The sequence below is a fragment of the Berghia stephanieae genome, chromosome 1, assembly GCF_034508935.2.
Source record: "Berghia stephanieae isolate SIO BIC M18660-M18661 chromosome 1, UCSD_Bste_1.3, whole genome shotgun sequence".
Taxonomy (NCBI): domain Eukaryota; kingdom Metazoa; phylum Mollusca; class Gastropoda; order Nudibranchia; family Aeolidiidae; genus Berghia; species Berghia stephanieae.
The window spans coordinates 52,301,775-52,313,700 of NC_088360.1; the positions used below are offsets into that span (position 1 = coordinate 52,301,775).

Here is an 11,926-nt window from a genome sequence, read left to right on the forward strand (position 1 = left end):
AGACAAGATTGTAAAGAGAAAAGCTTTACTCAGCATCAGCTGACGAGCATGTTGAGAAGGCATACCGGGACGCCAATGCAGCGAGAGCTAGAACATAATCTGCCACAGACTTCCAAAATAGGGTCAGATCTATAATTCCAGTATCAGACTCTCTCACAGCACTGGGCCCCAGTTTCTCAATATACCTCGTGAACTCATGCTGAGGAATGTCACAAAAATTGGGAATTGCAGTGTATGCAGATACACTGCGAGCACGAGACCATTATCCGTAGAGAATAGCTTCCCTTGGTTTGGGGCTAGGCAAAGCTGCAACATTTCTCAAGTTTCGCACCTTTTTTTTTTCGTTATTTTGTTTTCGCTTCTTTTTTTCCCCCAAAATTTGCCACGCGATTTGCCAATTTTCCCAAAATTTGCCACGATTTGCCAATTTTGGGAAATTTGCGGATCGCCCTGATTTGCGGCCGCAAAAAATGCAGATGACAGTTATAGGAAATTAATTCATGTATGAAAATCACACCTGGGAGTGTTCGCAAATGACGTCATCATTTAGTTTTTATCCATGACCCAATTGGTTTCTAATGTCTTGAATTTGAATATTATATCAATCACATGTATTTTGAGTCAATTTTTAAAATGGTTTAAAGCAATCCATGGAGACATGTTGCAATACATTGTCCGTAGTGTAGAAAAAATTGGCCTCATAATATCTTAGAAAATCGCAGTTAAAACATGTCTTATGAATTGCCTTAAACCGTTTTTTAAGATGGTTCTTGAGATTTTTAAATTGTTATTTAGAGTGGTTTTAGTCCTGTATTTATCTCAATCTGTACTTTTGATAGAGCTGATATGTTTTTGTCAAAATTTACTTAAAATCGCATGCGTGCAGTGTTTAAGACCTTTTTTTTACTACAATCACTCCATTGTTCCTTATGTTATTGGTAGAACAAATCCCCTGAAATAAATACAGATTGTTATTTTGGCCTATTGTCACAAACTTGTACAGTGGCATGGCGATTTAAGACCCTTATCACAAATGTGACTTGGGACTATCCTGGGCATTGGCTAAGCGGCTGGTATAATGATTTATACAAAAGGTCTTACAATATGTAATTGTCTTATGACAATAGGGCAGTTAAAATTTGATTGCTCAACTCAGGATTTTGATGACCTTAAAAAAAAAGAAAATTTTAATGCCCCTTTGTCTTCTGTTTGATAACCGACTCAGGCATGAGAATTCTTGTTTAGTTTTCCAATTTATATCAGACCTATTCCAGAAAAAATTACAGTGAATGCACTTTAATACTTCCTGCAAAACAGGTTTGTTTTTGTTTTTAAGGGTTTTACAGCACTTGCAACATATCAGCGCCAGTAAAAAGGAGTAAAATGGGATAGTCAAAGAGTACTAGATGCCTGATAGGCGACTTGTAGTTATAGGATATAGAAATGTGTTTCCATATGCTTGAACAATAATTAAAACAGCGTGACATTTATGTAGCTCATCACAATAAGAATACTGCACACAGTATACTTGTATTGATGTACTACATTAATGATTACATTTATTTCCTGATTAGAGAGGTTCAACGATATTTCTAAAAGCACTATTAATCAAAGTCAGCCAGGCTGCCTTGCCAACAGCAAGACGTTCTGTTCAGATGCTCCTTTCTGAGTCCCAATAGGAGAAAAGTTATGATTGCTGTCATCATCATCATTACAGTTGTTTTCTTCCATGGGTAGGCCAGCATCAACAGCAAAGTTGTGAAGTCAAAAACACACATAAATAACCTTGCAGGCTCTGTCAGGCGTCATTCTGAGCTCGTCATGGAGACAATTCCATCTTCTTTTAACCACTCCAATGACTCTGTTGAAATGACAATAATTGCTTGTACATGTACACTTAAAACCAATTAAAATTAAATGGACCTCTCTCTCTCTCTCTCTCTCTCTCTCTCTCTCTCTCTCTCTCTCTCTCTCTCTCTCTCTCTCTCTCTCTCTCTCTCTTTCTTTCTCTCTCTCTCTCTCTCTCTTTTTTTTTTTTTTTTTCTCAGTCATTTAATTAGAATTAGAAGGCGAAGAATTATAATGGTTAATCTGAGTTCTTCAAAAAAAATGTTAATGTTTATAATGGCATGACAATGACAGCATGATTACAACTTTTTTTTTGGTTAATTTTCTTTTATTTCATTGATCATTTGCAAATTGTATTGTAAAGTGGATATAAAAATAAACCTGAAATATTAAATTTCAAAAATTATCAAAATGTTATTGTTTCCTGGAGGGTGGGATTATATGACTTGTAAAACTTACCTTTCAATTGTACATTTTGTGATACGATGGGCGGTGTTAAATGCCTCTTCTCCTCTATTTGGGGGTTTCGGTATTGGGGTCATTAGCCAATTTCTTAACATATAACGACTGTCTCCAAGGATCACACCATCCAAAGCCCTGCGATGTGGATCCTCAAATGCAAAGAATAGCCCAGATTTCCTAAAAAAATTTGCATCATGCACTGAACCAGGCCACTTAGGAACCAAGTTTGTAACTTATAAATTTGCATCAGAGACGACCTAAAAATGGGAGAAGGAAAATTTTGCATATAATAAAACCTGCAATAAAATCTAAATCAGGAAGTGTAGTCAACTTACGTACAGTACAGCTCGCGCACAATGGCCTCATATAAAATAATAAAATTCCCTTTATTCATCCCATAGGAGAAATTTGTCTCAGGGTCTATTCCAAGGGAAGAATGGAATAACCCAGGCGTCAGGGAATGGAGATGGGATGAGGGTGGGGGAGTAATAGTCATTGGGTGACCTTTTAACAACCATGTACTTTGTGTAACATACCATGATGACTCAACAAAAGGCTAGTGGGAGGCAAGTGACTGACTGATCAATATGTTGATAGTCCTATGCCTAATAAAGCGAATGATGTGTGACAACTGACTGATTGAGTAACTGTGCCTGATGAAAACTGATTGGGTAATGAGCTTTTATGTGAAGCCTGATTATGTCTTTTCTTATCATTGGGACGGTGCTTTACTATTACTAGGTCTTGAAGAGCATTTAGTAATGGTAGTGGCTGAGAGTGGTGGGGTTAGAATGGATGGAGGCAGAGGAGAGGGGAACAGAGGAATAAACCATTGCATTGTTCCAACTTGCACCTTTTTCTGATGTAATTTAAGTGGTAGAAAGGGGGGGGGGGGAAGTGATTGGGTAGCTAGGTCTGTCAGATCTCATGAAAGTACTTTGTGATAGACTACCTTCCTATCCAAAGGGTAGCAAGCAATTGTTATTGTCTGTTTCATGCCATAGAAACCGGGATAAACCCTGGCTCCTTGGGCTTCATGCCTCTGAAGGACTGCTATTCATTAAATTTTTTTTTTTTCATTTCAAATTTTAAAGATATGTAAACGGGTCTTTGATGTGAAGCTGGTCCCTCTAGCTCAATTATTAGGGTATTCGCTTTACATGCTAAGGGCAAAGTAGAGATTTTTATTTGACCCCACTGACCACCCAGGAATGATGGGGAATCTGTATTTGTTAGATCTAGTGGAAAGTACTTTACAATAAACCTGTGTCCTATCCAAGGGGTAGCAAGCAATTACTATTGTCCGTTTCGCACTAAAGAAACAGAGATAAACTCCCGCTACACCAGCCTTGCAGCTCTGAAGGAGTGAAGGAAGAACTATTTGATGCGATTACTTTCAGCATGATGTCTTTGTGCGGATGTGGTCTGGTGGTATGACACTCGCTTTTGGATCGGAAGGTCCTGGGTTCGAGCCTCGCGCTCGGCACATAGTTGAGTCCTTGGAAAAGGCTCTTTACTTACATTCTCTCACTGTACTCATGTGTAAAATGAGTACCTGGCCATTCGCAGTGGTGTCTTTGTCCGAAAAATTGTAATATCGCCTAACAGGCGCATGTCTCGTCCTACATGTTAAATGTTGCTGTTGACCAGGGTCCACTTGTAAAGCGCTTTGAGCACATTTAGTGGATATTGCGCTATATAATGCTAAATTTTAATTATTTTTTTTTAAATGTCTTTGTTCTTGACACTTGTAGCTCACCAGTATGGTCTTTGCTTTGTACCCAAAAGATACCTAGTTTGAATATACACCATGGCATGTGGCCATCAACAAGCGACCTCTCCCTAGCTCAATTTGCAGCGCTGTGCTGCGGCTGACACCTGAGTTATTCCAGCATTCCCATTGAATAAACCCTAAGACAAATTTCCGCATGAGGACTATTAAAGGGAAATTTATAATTATTATTTACTTTATTGGGAGAAGGTTCCTGTATCACATCATTCATTTAATGACGTAGCCAACTAGTAGCAAATCATGGCATATGGCATTGAAATTAGAATGAATGGCGAAGTGATAAGAATAAGTAGCAATTATGCGAAATGACAATGGAGTGTGTGAATGCCTGTGTGTATGCATGTGTATCATATTGTACACAAACGTAACTGTCAATGTAACAGTAAATCTTCGGTGGTCGAAATAACAGGGCGCACTAAAATAAAACCTTGAATTAATCAAATCCTTTTTTACATTGGCTAGGTGAAATTAGTTCAAGTAAGGAATGGAAGGACAACTAAAAATAATAAGGAAAAAATTTGGGATATTTCGAATGAGTTCAAGTTCAAGGAAACTGTACTCGAATATATTACTTTCACTTTTTAAAGTCTATCCAGTGAAATATTTTATTTAAATTGACCGTAGACAACATCTTTGTAATGTGTATTTGAAGTGAAATTTTAAAAACAAGACACAAGTTTTGAAACAACATATTACGATTTTTTAACAGCTTGGTATAACCGCAAGAGAGGATTTATAATTGATTCATATTAAATTAAATTGAGCTTTATATAGCGCAATATCCACTGAATGTGCTCAAAGCGCTTTACAATAGTTCCCTGGTCAACAGCAACATTTAACATGTAGGACGGGACATGACGCCTGTCAGGCGATATTACAATTTTTCGGACAAAGACAACAGTGTTAACGGCCAGGTACTCATTTTACACCTGAGTACGGTGAGAGAATGTGAGTAAAGAGTCTTTTCCAAGGACTCAACTATGCGCCGAGCACGAGGCTCGAACCCAGGACCTTCCGATTCGATATTCTTATTTTTATTTTTGTTGTTTGTATTTCTTGTAATGTTTCGAATGGCTCTGACTTCTGCTTCGTATTGAAATAGCGTCATAGTTTGTATTTTACTCTCTCATCTATTATAATATTATAACGGTAAATCTCATCATTTAAGCTGGGATGAAATAAACTAATTTTCCTTAAGCATTAAGGCAACGTGCACTTATTTGCAGGTCTGATAACCCAATACATCATGAGCTCATTGTTATAATGAAAATCTCAAAAAATTACACAAAATAATGTCCAGTGCAACAATGTTAAACGAGGCCCATATTGCAATCGGATGTCAGACCAGCATATATGCATATAAAGATAACATTCCCTTTTTGCATCCAATGGGGAAATTTGTCTGTCTTTAGGGTCTATTCCAAGGGAATACTGGAATAACCCAGACATCAGCCGCAGTGCAGTGCCGCAAATGGAACTAGGACGAGATGGATTGCTCAAGGCAGTACAACGGGTGATCAAACTAATTACCTTTTGGATACAAAGTAAAGACCACACTGCTGAGCCACGCTTACCCATCGCCTCGAGTGAAAAATCCTATTTTAAAGATTGATTCTCCTCCGCAATTTGTCAGTCCAACTGTACAAATTTTTTCTTCTTCAATTCTAAACTGGTTTTGCTCATGAAAAATGTTCCCTTTCAAAAATATTACAATGACAGTGAAAATAATCTCCGACAAGAGCTCGAAAATTGGTTAAGGGAATGCAAAATTCAATAGTGCCAGAGAGCGGTGAAAAAATTTCCATTCCATGTCATTCCAGTAACAGTCATAGTGGTTTGTGTGTGATGATTAGAGAAATCTACCAACACTAACACTTAGTTTGACTTGTTCAGTTGAGAAGAAGAAGAGGAGGAGGAAGAAGTGGGAGAAGATGAACATGATGATGTTGATGAAGAAGGACGAGGAGGCGTGAAGATGAAGGAGAAGAAGAAGAAGAAGTCTTGGCACCGATTTTGGGTTGGATGCATGAGAATATAAGAAAACTTCTCTTTAAAGATTAGTCTAGTATGAGATTAGAATTAAAATGAATACATATACTAACCTTTCCTCCAGAGAAGACGATCAAGGTCGTCTTTTACAAGATCACAAATTATAAAAATGTGTTCACGATGAAAACAGAAATGTTCGTATATTTCATCGTCGTTAAACGAATCGATGGGATTAAGTCTGACCCGAAACACCCTCTCCCGTTGAATCAGTGTTCTCTGACGAATTTGAAACAGCACAGCTGCCGCCATTTTCATGTGTTGACAGTTGTTTTGGCAGTACTGTCAATGACAGTGTCATAGTCATAGTCATACGAATCACGTCATGTGATCGAGAGTAACTTCGCATTGCTTTGCTTGGCACAAAAATAAAGAAAATAAAAGGGGGTAGGGGGTGTTTTAGCTAAACAACATAATTTTCATATTAAAAAATAAGCTAGGTCTAGTTGTGTGTTTGTTATTCTCTAAATATCTAAATCTAAACTTCGAACCAAGCGAAGCTGAAATCTCAGACTCAGACTCACTGAGTTACTCAACTTCATCAGATTTATTAGTTTCCCGGACAAAAATGTGTGCTTTCGACGATCTGTGACCTTTAAAACCGTTTCCTTTAGCATTGACATATATCAACAGATTACTTTTGTCGTTATAATTCTTTTTCTATGTATTTTTTTCTCGCGAACCGAGTCGTCTAACATTGGCCGCCATCTTTGTTGACTTTGTTGACGCCGTTTCTTAGTTACTAGTCAGAGACTAAACGATCAAGTCCGACTCGAGCAAGTGACTAAATCTTGGCCAAACTTAGTCCGAAAGTGACGTGATTTTAGTCTGGGACTAGTTTAGTCAGCTCACATTAAATTCGATATCTTCAAGTCATTTACTAAAGTCAGAGATAGTCCGGGACTAAGCGCTAGTCCGCGTTCATTAGAACGGGCCCATAAAGGGCGGTGATGGAAATAGAGTTCGTGTCAGCCATTTTTCTCGACTGTTTAGAGCCAGCCGGTTTGTTGCCATGCGTTGCTGCGCAGGATTACGTCACGACTTAGGAAGCCTATTCTCCTCTCAAAGTAATCATAAATAAGTTCCCTTTATGTCGTCAATGTCATTATAAACTCTCCAATCTCGACCTCTCGAATCTATGGCTCTGTTGGCCATAGATTGCCTGATATCTCTTCTTCTTCTCTCTATATATATATATTTCTCTATCCTCTCACACATACACACACACACACACACACACACACACACACACACACTCTCTCTCTCTCTCTCTCTCTCTCTCTCTCTCTCTCTCTCTCTCTCTCTCTCTCCTTCTCTACATCTTTCTCCCCCCCCCTCTCTCTATCTTCTCTATCAATCTATCTATCTATCTATCTATCTATCTATCTATCTATCTATCTATCTATCTATCTATCTATCTATCTATCTATATGTGTGTGTGTGAGAGAGAGAGAGAGAGAGAGAGAGAGAGAGAGAGAGAGAGCAAGAAAGAGCCATTAATCGTCATTGGATTTTCCCCACCATGTTGAATCTGCCAATAATCCAGACAGCCGTCCATATCACCAGTCCTTTACAAGAGATTTAATCACACAGACCATTGGACATAGATAATAATATTGCCATTATATCAATTAACCACAGGTGTAGGCTAATTTACTAGAAACAGGACATTGAACTGGCGAATTATTATCTTGATTTTTGTTGCTATTACTATTTATAATTACTATTTCTTATTAGAAAAATCATTTGATTTTATCATCGTTATCACAATGGTAGCGTACTCTGAGGGGAAAAATAACACTTTTAAAATTTTGGACAGAAAACTCATTCTTCAAATATCGATCGATTAATATTACCTTCATCTTGTCAAAAATCTCAAAACTGGCACTTCAACTTAATCTTAAAGAACGAGTCTCAGGTTTGAGAGTTTTTTTGACAGATTTTTGACAGGGTAGTTTTAATCTATCAATATTTGAAGGACCACTTTGGACTCACAAAAAAAATAAACGTTTTTTTGTTGTTTTTGGGTTTTTTTTCAGATTACGACTGAATTTTTTAAAAATCTCTATATTTAAACGATGGGTTCCGGGTAGCTTAGGGGACGATCCACTGACTCAACTGGCAGAGCACTTGCTTCACAAGCAAAGGAACCGAGATCGATCCTGAATGAAGTAGTAATTTTTCTCTGCTGTGACACTCGAGTAGCCGTCTTCGCTAGTACCAAAGTAATTACTATTATTATCTAATTTCGGTTGATATTTTTTTTTAAAAGATATGAAAATTAAAACCGTCCGATAGAGTCTTTTCGAAAATGAATATTAGAGTTGCTGCCTTTCTAACAAATAAGAATCCTCACTTAGAATAACTGCTGCTGAAGCGCTAATATGACTATAAAGTGATGCAAGCACCGATGAAAGGCGATGTAGGAGGTTCGACCTTGCCAGTGCTCCAAGTGGCATGGCGTGAAATATTATTAGATAAGGTATTCAAATAGTTTTTTGCAGGGTTATAGGAAAAGAAAGAGGGAAAAAATGAAGAGGATGGCGAAAGAAGGAGAAGAAAAAGGAGCAATATGGAGGTTAAATTGAAGATGATAATGTAGGACGAAGAAGAAGAAGACGGCAGAAAGAAGATAAAGATGAGGAAGAAGAGAATGTGGAGACGAGGCGAAAAAAAAGGGTATAGAAATGAAAAGAAAGAAAGAAATAGAAAGAGAGGAGGAGCGAGAGAGAGAGAGAGAGAGAGAGAGAGAGAGAGAGAGAGAGAGGAGGGGGGGGGGGAGAGGAGAATTTAAGAGGTGAGGTGAAGTGGTGGAGGAAAAGGATGATGTGGATGAGGAGGAGGAAGCAACTTTAAAATAACTACGACAGCAACACGTGGTCAATGGGAAATCTTTAAAGACAACAAAGGAAAACGTGTTCAAATCATTAAATTTAACAAAACCTTAACTGGATAACATACCTTTGTTATGGGTTACTGAACCGCTAATCCTTTTTTTAATAGTTAATCCTTAATCCGTGAACTGCACTAGTAACAATCTAAATTTAACAACCAACTTAATCAACTATAATAAAATTAAAAATGACACGACCTGGCATAATTATTTATGACTTGAAATTTTATAATAATAATAAATTCCTCAGGTGAAAAAAAAAATCAGGGACAGTATCCAGTATTTATGTATATTTTATATTTATCATAATACACTAGGTAAACAAAATCGAAACGACTCCGAGGGGGGGGGGGGGGGGGGGGGGCGAAAACGCTACTTATGCCATTGAGAGAGAACGGTCGCGCGCTAGACTCAGCTGATCCATAATAAGTTCAGGGCGAGAAAGCCAAAATAAAGGTGAGAATAGCTAGACGTCATTTGGAACTGCGTGATTCAGTGCTTAGCGGTGGAGTTACTTTGTGTCAAGTCAAAGCGTCGGGCGTCGGGCGATGGGCGTCGGGCGTCGAACAGGAGTGAGACTGCCACGACATAAATGTTAGAGCTTGATCAGATAATAATATTTTTTTAAATATAATAATAGTAATGATAAGAAGAAGAAGAAGAAGAAGAAGAAGAAGAAGAAGAAGAAGAAGAAGAAGAAGAAGAAGAAGAAGAAGGAGGAGGAGGAGGAGGAGGAGGAAGAGGAGGAGGAGGAGGAGGAGGAGGAGGAGGAGAAGGATGATGATAATAAGAATGCACGCCCTCTGTTCGGAAAGCTAAATACGTGTTTACAAAAGAATCATTAATATAAATTCCATACCAAAAAAAAAAAAAGACCAATGACAGATTTAGATATAATCAAATTGATGTAGTAGCTCATTCACGCCAAGTTTCTATTCTCCTTATAATATATTCCTGCTTGACAAAACAGCTAAAACACGTCCTTTTAAAATAGATGTGTACATTTTTATATGGCATAGTTCAATGATTGCCCACACTGGTACTTTATCCCAGTAGCCCATGTCGAGCTAAACTTTTATTTCAAAAAGTTCAAGTCGCGTATTAGATATCGTTTAGGACTGAAAGGTCGTATAGTATCTGGCACTGGCAGTGGCCAGGTGTTTATTCACACCTGAGTCGATTGGGTCAGATAAAAATAACATGTTTGCTTTGTTTTTTGTTTTAGTTTAATTGTTTGTTTTAGCACCTTGCCAAACGATGTTCTTTTCTCTCAATATCAATAAGTCATATACACTTATTTAATTCAAATTTGATATTTTTGAAAACTGAACATCTTTATTTCCTGCCCAAAGACAAAATACTCAGGGTTAAGTTTTGCAATAAGTGCCATCCATCTCGTCACTTACCATGCTCAACATCGCCCAGACGAGCGACCCACTGCACTGTAACCTACCGCCGTCAGCTAACATCGCGTCGACTCACGCAACATGAGACACGACCTTAAAGACTGCAAGTCAAAATGACGATTACGTGGTCTGAATAAACTATTATGTTGTAAAGCTCTCAAGATGTCAAGCCATAAAGTGACGGAACTATTGTTGTGTGCTTGGTATCCCCTGATGGACTAGGGCCTACAACACGGAGGGAAAAGATGGCAAAAAAGACAAACCTTGTGATGGTAGAGAAAGTTCGGGGCGGAGTGAGAGGTGATGTATGGAGATATAGGGATAAGCAATGTTATAGAGAGAAAAGATAGAACGGGGGGGAAAAAACAAAGTTTATTTATTGTAGATGTGGCAAGCGGGGAATGGGGGGGGGGGGGGTAGGAGGGAAGAGGTGGTGTGGTTAAAAGAAAGAAATAATATGTCAAGATAAAGAAAGAGAAAGGAAGATGGGGTGAGGGATAGTAAGAGTGTGCATGCCTGTACCTGTTTGTATGAGAGAGAGAGAGAGAGAGAGAGAGAGAGAGAGAGAGAGAGAGAGAGAGAGAGAGAGAGATTGTTTTTCGCGTATGTGCGTGTATGTTTATTAATGGACGGGATATTGAGGGAGCAGTTATGGCTTGCTTCGTGGGGGTGGGTGGGTGGATGGGGGGGGGGGGGGGGTGATGGTTACGGGAGGCGGTGAAGGAGAGAGAGAATGGGTCCTTTTTTTTCTTTCTTTCTTAAGTGACAGTAAATTTTTGACTTCTTGATTTGTCAAGCAGAAAAAAAATTATAGCAAGATAAATTTTAGAACGAAGGTAAACATGTTTTTAAGCTTGCTGTTGCTCGTCTCCATAATGTGACCTGCCACCCCAAAATGGTATAATACCGCGATGACACTGACGCCTGAAAGGGAATTTCAAATCAACCAGTTAATTGTCATACTCTGAAAAGACACGTATTTAAAAATTTGGCCAGAAAACTCGACCTTCAAATATCGATCAGTTTAAAAGACCTTTATCTTGGCAAATACTCTCAAACATGGGACTTCGCGAAGTCACAGTTTTAGAGTTGTTGCCTGGATGAGGGACATAATAATAATAATAATAATAATAATAATAATAATAATAATAATATTAATAATAATAGATCTTTATTGTCCATAAATATGGCAATGTGTCATTTAGTTACACTTGTTATAATGTTATATGATAACTATAACATTGAACATATATTTCACTCCTACTTATTCTCTCTCTCTCTCTCTCTCTCTCTCTCTCTCTCTCTATCTATCTATCTATCTCTCTCTCTCTCTCTCTCTCTCTCTCTCTCTCTCTCTCTCTCTCTCTCTCTTTCTTTCTTTCTTTCACGCGTGCGATATACACAACATATTCATTTCATTTTCAATTCGTTACATTTGTAGCCATTCGACACCAAATATTATCATCATTATCAATTGGT

At 38.1% G+C, this 11,926-nt stretch overlaps 1 protein-coding gene and 1 long non-coding RNA gene across 3 annotated transcripts in view; both read right to left on the bottom strand.

Annotated features, from left to right (window-relative positions):
- LOC144977196 (uncharacterized) overlaps window positions 1–10,469 on the bottom strand; it is a 55,594-nt gene extending 45,125 nt beyond the window's left edge. The window contains exon 1 of one of the 2 annotated variants that reach the window (XM_078922156.1): window positions 10,448–10,469. The gene's annotated coding sequence lies outside the window, so the exon portion shown is untranslated. Of the gene's footprint in view, window positions 1–9,109; window positions 9,476–10,447 lie in introns of those variants that run through there. The other variant, XM_078922141.1, reaches the window with a different exon arrangement.
- On the bottom strand, window positions 379–6,660 carry LOC144977190 (uncharacterized). The gene is made up of 3 exons (XR_013646261.1): window positions 6,205–6,660; window positions 2,308–2,567; window positions 379–1,861 (listed from the first exon to the last, which is right to left on the bottom strand). It is a non-coding gene; the product is annotated as an uncharacterized LOC144977190 (long non-coding RNA).
- Window positions 10,470–11,926: the final 1,457 nt, after the last annotated feature.